The following is an 8037-nucleotide window of genomic DNA, read 5'->3' as shown; positions in this document are numbered from 1 at the left end:
CCTCGCCGCTGTCGCGCCTCGCCCTGCCATCGCCATCGCGCCTCGCCGGACCGACGAGGTAGCCGCCGGTTTTTTAGAAAACCGATCCGTTTTTTAAAAGAAACCCTGGTTTTTTTTCTTGGTTCGCCGGTTTTTCTTTTAGCGGACGTTCGTCCGTACGTTCTTTTAACGAACAGTTTTCGTCCGTTAGTTACAGATAACAAACGCTCATTCGTTAGCCTGTTCGTCAGTTTTCTTTTTATCGGATTATTCCACGATTACTTCTGATCGCGATTTTTGATCTGATTTTCGTTCTAGTTTATCTTTTTGCTTGTTAGTCAGAATCAGGCGATTCAAACGCCTAAATCTTCGTCTCGAGACCCTCTTTCCGCTTAACCAACTTGAACAAGTCTTTGCTACTGTAAAACTAGACCTAGGTCCAGATTAGTAAACGGATGTTGTTTCTTTCGCCGTTTGAGTTTCGTTGCTTCGTTCGATTTGATTCTTTTTGCAAACCGGAGTTCTTAAGTTGAACTTTCTGGTTAGATTTTCTTATTTGAGATTTACTCATGTTTTCTTAGCTTGATTGCTTATGTATGCTTTTGTTTGTTTGCGATAGAATTCCCGGAGTGCGAAGCGTGTTATTTGGAGTCTCTAGGTTACGCGGATCGTCAGCAAGGCAAGTAACACTTTGATCATACCCTTTATCACCCAGCTTTTATGCATTAGTTCCAATCCTCAAACATTGCATGGTTAGGATGTCATTAACATGTGGGTTGGGGAAGTAGTTGATGAGGTAGAACCTATTACCCTATTACATTCAAACCCTTGGGACTTACTTCTACGCGTTGCTTATATTGCTATGCTATGCTCATAGACGTGGTTTGGGTGAGTGAAATCCATGACAGATGTGAGATTGTTAATTAATGGTTCAACTTAAGGTGGCAACTTAAATACACATCTGGGTGGATTGAGGCACATGGAGTACGCAGTGTTGCCTGTATTTTTGGAAATCCTGGAGTACCCATGTGATCTTCCTATGGACCACCACCCAGGCTCAAAGGGAACTGAGATTATTCATGCTAGAAACTTCCATGTGCAGCCACAAGCTATTATGGGCTCTAGCATAGTTGAGTAAGTTACGTGAAGCTCTTGAAGAGGTGGATCAGCAAGTTGTGGGATTGTAGGTTTGGTATGGTCTGCCCGAAGTAAAGAGTTAATATTTCTGAAAGACTGTGTCTCGGTCATCCATTTCTAAAACATCAGGTAGTGCGAGAAATTCAACGGAGGCGATCAAGTCTTGTGGGGAAAAGTGCGCAAACCTCTGCAGAGTGTATAAACTAATCATGGTTAGTCGTGTCCCCGGTTATGGACTAATCTTGAGTATCTAGTACTTGGATTATCTTATGTGTCTCATCACTCTAAATTAATATTGTTGGGTTGATAATTAATTTAATTGGGATTGAGTTGGAGGAACCTTCTCAATGATGTTTCAACTACCATGATAGTTAAAATAAAATCTATTCCTTTGCTGTAGGGAAAAATTGGCTTTTCGCAAAACTATAACCCTGGAGCTTTCCACCAGCCAAATATGCATGTAGTGATAGCATTATTCTATTCTTGCTCTCCTGTGTTATTTTGCCAGCATATTCCATGTGCTGGCCCGTTTCGGGCTGCAACGTATTATGTTGCAGACTTTTCAGACGAGGAGTAAGGTTCATTAGGTCATTGCCGTGCAGCTCAGCTATGTCGTTGGAGTTGATGGACTCACTTTATATTCCAAGCCTTCCGTTGTTATCGTATTAGATGGCCTTAAGCCATATTTATTGTAATAAGTTCTCTTTGGAGACATTCGATGTAATAATTGTGTGATTGCTACTCTGTTATAAATCCTCGAGTACTGTGTGTGTTAACATTACCGATCCAGGGATGACACTGAAGCACAGAGACTTGACCGTTTGAGGTCGGGTCGCTACAAGATGGTATCAGAGCACACGCAGAGTGTAGGACACGACCACTAAGCTACAGCCATAGATCACTATTCTCTTCTCATTTCTGACTCCTCTCCATTTTCTACTCTTTAGGATGGCGGATGCAAGGAACAAGTTTGCACAACCGGATGAAGAAGCACCTTTTGGACGACACTTGAAGGAAGTCACTAGGTACCTGAACATAGGAATACCAAGCTTCACGAGGATGTGCAACGCCACCTTACCAGAAGAGGAGCGATGGATGATTCAAGTTCAAGTTCCAGGAAGGACCTTCACGCCAGTCACTAAACCCATAGAGTTTTCCTTCGATGCACCAACCTGGAGTCTAGGAAAGAGTATGGCAGCTCACATCACCATGGGACGCATTGGAGAAGTTTATCACAAGGAGCTTAAGGATACTTTCTATGAAATTTGTGGGTGCCAAGATGAGCAATGGGAGATGATCAGCACCAAGAAGGATAGATCAATCGTAGCTTTCATCCAGGAACTAAACCAACACATTCGACGCCAGGAGAATCAGATGTGTGCAGGCATGATAGATCTGAAAAAGGCAATGACTAGGATTGCGGAACTGGAGAAAGAACTCAAGGCTACACGTGAATATTATGAGGAGGAAATCGTCGTACTAGTGGAGAAGAATGACGACCTGATTAAGAAGATCGGAATATTCATGGGGGGCCCCACACCAATAGAAGAAGACGAAGAACCCAAGGAGATTCGCCCGGAAGACTACATCATCATCGACAATACCGACTCGGACCTCAACGATGATGACTTTGAAGACGAAGCTGGAGCAGATATCATGGAGTCCGCAACCGAAGTATATTTTTAGTAGACCGCCATATCAGTAGTAGTATTCCACCATGTAAATAGAGTAGTCCGAGCACTTTTGCGATAGTTAGATCGATTGTATGACTTGATTGATTGATTGAGTGAAATGTTTGTGTTTGTCTCATGTGCATATGGGTAGTGCTTTCTCATTAGACCTCATTCTATTCTAATCTCTCCCCTCTAAAACCATCAGATGCCTCCAAGACGTGACCCCGGTTTTGCTTTCCCACCGGAGCTCACTCAGTTGATTCAGCAGCAGAATACCCTGATGCAGTTGTTAGTTCATAACCAAGGCAACAACAACAACAACAACAACAACAACAACAACAACAACAACAACAACAACAACAACAACAACAACAACAACAATCCACCACCACCAGTTGACAACTTAGCCCGTTTTCTGAGGTTGCAGCCGCCAGTGTTTTCCAGTAGCACCGAGCCTATAGTACCAGATGATTGGCTCCGCAAGATTGGAAGGGAGTTAACCACTGCAGGATGTACTGATGCTGAGAAGGTGCGTTTTGCCGCACATCAGTTGGATGGACCAGCAGCATCATGGTGGGAGAATTACACTGTCACCTACCCTATAGCCACGGTGACATGGGACCAATTTCAGCAAGCCTTCCGTAGAGCCCATGTCTCAACTGGATCCATGAATTTGAAGAAGCGTGAGTTTCGCAACTTACGCCAGGGGAACCATACTGTGGCTCAGTACGCAGATGAGTTTAGCAAGTTATCTCGCTATGCCCCTGATGATGTGGCCACAGATGCCGCAAAGCAGGAGAAGTTCATGGTAGGGCTGAATGATGAGATGAGTATGCAGTTGATGGTGGTAACATTCACCAACTACCAGGAGTTGGTAGATAAGGCTCTTATGATTGAAGGGAAGCAACAACAGATTGAGAGCCGTAAGAGGAAGTATGGACAAGAGAGGTATAACTCAGGAGCTCAGCAGAAGCCTCGCCTAACCCCGAACTCGGGAGGACTTGTTCACAACCATGAGGCCACACCCATAATGGAGGGAGTAACCATAATCATACTGGCATAAGGAATGGGAATGGGAATGGAGCAAGCAATAATCAGAACCTCCCAAATCCAGCCACACCCACCAAGAGGGACCTAAGCCGCGTTACTTGTTTCAAGTGCGGGAAGACTGGACACTATGCCATGGAGTGCCCTGAAGGGAAGAATGGAAACAGAAACGGGGGTGCTGGAAAGAAGCCCAATCCATTCAAAAAGGGACAAGTGAACCATGTTAACATGGAGGAGGTTGAAGAGCAGCCAGACGCGGTTATAGGTAAGTTTTTGGTTAAGTCATTTACCGCTCTTGTTCTTTTTGATACTGGTGCATCGCATTCATACATATCAAGGGAATTCGTGGATAAGTTTAAACTACCGACCCAAACCCTTAGGACCCCTCTGTTAGTAAGTTCACCTGGAGCAGAGTATATGGCTAGTCGATGGTGCGACCAGATACCCTTAACCATTGGTAGCCATGTTTTTCCGCCCGGCCTAATTATCTTGGAGTCACAAGGATTGGATTTGATATTAGGAATGGACTGGATGTCAAAGTACAGAGGAAGCATTGATTGTGTTAGTAAGTCAATTTGTCTCACCACCCCGGAAGGAAAAAGGATCAAATATATATCTAGGCATGCGCCAAGAAGTAGCCAAGTAAATACCCTCACGGGAGTTGTTCAGGAGGAAGTGCCTGTAGTAAAGGATTACCCGGATGTTTTCCCAGAGGAATTACCAGGCATGCCACCGGATCGAGATATTGAGTTTTTGATAGAGCTATTGCCAGGCACATGGCCAATATCCAAGAGACCCTATAGGATGCCCGCGAATGATCTAGAGGAGATTAAGAAACAGATCAAGGACTTATTGGAGAAAGGTTACATTCGACGGAGTTCATCACCATGGGGAGCCCCAGTGCTTTTGGTTGAGAAGAAGGATAAGTCCCTAAGAATGGTTGTTGATTATCGGGCATTGAATGAAGTGACGATCAAGAACAAGTACCCATTGCCGATGATCAGTGATCTGTTTGACCAGATGCAACGAGCTAAGGTGTTTTCGAAGATCGATCTGTGATCAGGATATCATCAGTTGAAGATACGAGAGAAGGATATACCAAAGACAGCCTTCACCACACGGTACGGGCTATACGAATATACGGTCATGTCATTTGGACTGACTAACGCCCCTGCCTATTTCATGAGCATGATGAACAAGGTGTTCATGGAATATTTGGATAAGTTTGTTGTGGTATTCATTGATGATATAATGGTATATTCGAAGAATGAAGAGGAACACAAGGAGCATTTGCGATTAGTTCTCGAGAAACTCAGGGAACATCAGTTATATGCCAAGTTCAGCAAATGCGAGTTTTGGTTGAAGGAAGTCGGATTCCTTGGACATGTTATATCATGAGAAGGTATAGCAGTAGACCCCACCAAGGTTCAGTCCGTCACTGAATGGTTGGCACCCACTTCAATTAGCGAGATCCACAGTTTTCTTGGACTTGTAGGATACTACCCTAGATTCATTGAGAATTTTTCAAAGACTGCAAAGCCGATGACAGAATTATTGAAGAAGGATACCAAGTTTAAATGGACGGAAGATTGTGAGGAAAGTTTCCAGGAGCTGAAGAAACGTTTGACTACAGCCCCAATGCTGATATTGCCAGATATACGTAAGGATTTTCAAGTATATTGCGACACCTCTCGCTTAGGGCTTGGAAGTGTGCTTATGCAAGACGGAAGAGTTGTTTCGTATGCCTCACGACAACTAAAACCACACGAGTTAAATTATGCCACGCATGATTTGGAGCTAGCAGCCGTAGTGCATGTGTTGAAGACTTGGAGACATTACCTTATTGGAAACCATTGTGATGTGGACACAGATCATAAGAGTTTGAAGTACATTTTCACCCAGAAGGAGCTGAACCTTAGGCAGAGAAGATGGTTGAAGCTCATAAAGGATTATGACATGAAGCTTCATTATCATCCAGGAAAGGCCAATGTCGTAGCAGATGCCTTGAGCCGGAAGAGTTATGCTAATACCCTATAAGCACGGGATTGCCGGAGGAGTTAGCAGAGGATCTCCGGGACCTTCGATTGGAGATTGTTCCTAGAGGTTTTGTTGCAATAATGGAGGTGCAGTCTACATTGTTGGGAAAGATTCGAGAAGCTCAGAAGGATGACAAAGAGATTGCCAAGATAAAGGAGAAAATGAGCGAAGGAAAGGCCCAAGGTTTTCGTGAGGATGAACACAACACCTTATGGTTTGAGGACCGTGTTTATGTGCCCAATAACACGGAAATCAGGAAGTTAATACTTCAGGAGGCTCATGAATCACCATACTCGATACACCCCGGAAACACCAAGATGTATTCGGATTTGAAGGAATGTTTCTGGTGGACAGGGATGAAGAAGGATATCGCCGAGTATGTGGCTATATGTGATGTATGTCAGAGAGTGAAGGCAGAGCATCAAAAGCCAGCAGGACTGTTACAGCCTATGCTGATACCCGAATGGAAGTGGGATAAACTTGGCATGGATTTTATCACCGGATTACCCAGGACCAAATCGGGATATGATTCTATATGGGTTGTAGTTGACTGTTTGACCAAAGTGGCACACTTTATCCCCGTGAAAACAAATTATACTAGTGCAAAGTTGGCCAAGATATATATGACCAGGATCGTATGTCTGCATGGAGTTCCTAGGACCATCGTATCGTATAGAGGAACGCAGTTTACCTCAAAGTTTTGGCATCAGCTGCACCAGACTTTGGGAGTAAGATTGGAGTTCAGTACAGCATTTCATCCGCAGACGGATGGACAGACCGAGAGAGTCAATCAGATTCTGGAGGACATGTTGAGAGCCTGCGCACTCGATTATGGATTGAGTTGGGATGACAATCTACCTTACGTAGAGTTCTCATACAACAACAGTTGCCAAGCCAGTTTGAAGATGGCACCATTCGAAGCCCTGTATGGACGAAGGTGCAGAACACCATTGATGTGGGATGAAGTCGGAGACCGACAATTGTTTGGACCAGACTTGATCAAAGAGTCCGAGGAGAAGGTTAAACTGATCCGGGATAGACTGAAGATAGCTCAGTCCAGACAGAAGAGTTATGCTGATTCGAAATGCAAGGAGGTAACCCATGAAATTGGAGACTTGGCATATCTGCGAGTATCGCCTTTGCGAGGAGTGAAACATTTTGGAGTTAAGGGAAAGTTAGCCCCGAGATTTGTAGGACCATATCGTGTTTTGGAATGGATGGGAGAAGTTGCCTACAAGTTGGAGTTACCTGAAGGATTGTCAAGAGTTCACGATGTGTTTCACGTTTCCCAGTTGAAGAAGTGCCATGCTGAGATGGCCGACATACCACTAAGAGATATCGTACCCTTGGAGGAGATTCAGTTGGACAATGACTTGACTTATGAGGAGAAGCCAGTCAAGATTTTGGAGTTTGCTAGTCGAGTCACCTGCAGCAAGGTCATTAAGTTTTGCAAAGTTCAGTGGAGCCACCATACCAAGGACGAAGCCACATGGGAACGAGAGGATGATCTTCGCAAGGACCAGCCACACCTATTTTCTAGCCAACTCGAATCTTGAGGGCGAGATTCATCTTAAGGGGGGTAGGTTTGTAACATCCCAAATTTTCAATTTGGAATGTTATACATAGATCATTCTTGCATATCATATTTTATTGCATTTCGTCTCACGATCCTTGAAATCCTAAGCAACTCAAGGACCCTCGGAGAGAGTTGGGGATTTCCCCGGATTTCATATTTGACTTTTATCAAATATTGAAACGATGATTTTAGATTTTAATTATTTTTCTCTCCAAAAATATTTCATATAAACATATGAGAGGAGATAATATGACATCTCCAAAATAAATGAAATATTGGAGGAAAAATATTAAAATCAATTTTTTGCTTTTATTTGGATTTTATTGCAATTTTGTTTGCATTAGAAAAATTGCACGTTTTCAAACTTGCATTTTAGGGCCAAGAAAATGTTCATCTTGTTCTAAATATTTTATTTAGACGGAGAAAATTTGTTTTGGCATTTTTTTAGAATTTGATTTTATTTTCTAGGATTTTTCTGAGTTTCGGCGGAATTATTAAAAAAACGCGCCTAGGCCTAGCTGGGCCGAAGCCCAGCGCTGGCCCACCTCCCCACGCCGCCGTCTCCTAGTGGGAGATCGCGTCATCGTC

This window comes from Triticum dicoccoides, chromosome 4A, assembly GCF_002162155.2.
Source record: "Triticum dicoccoides isolate Atlit2015 ecotype Zavitan chromosome 4A, WEW_v2.0, whole genome shotgun sequence".
NCBI classification, from domain to species: Eukaryota; Viridiplantae; Streptophyta; class Magnoliopsida; order Poales; family Poaceae; genus Triticum; species Triticum dicoccoides.
This window is presented reverse-complemented; position numbering follows the sequence as displayed.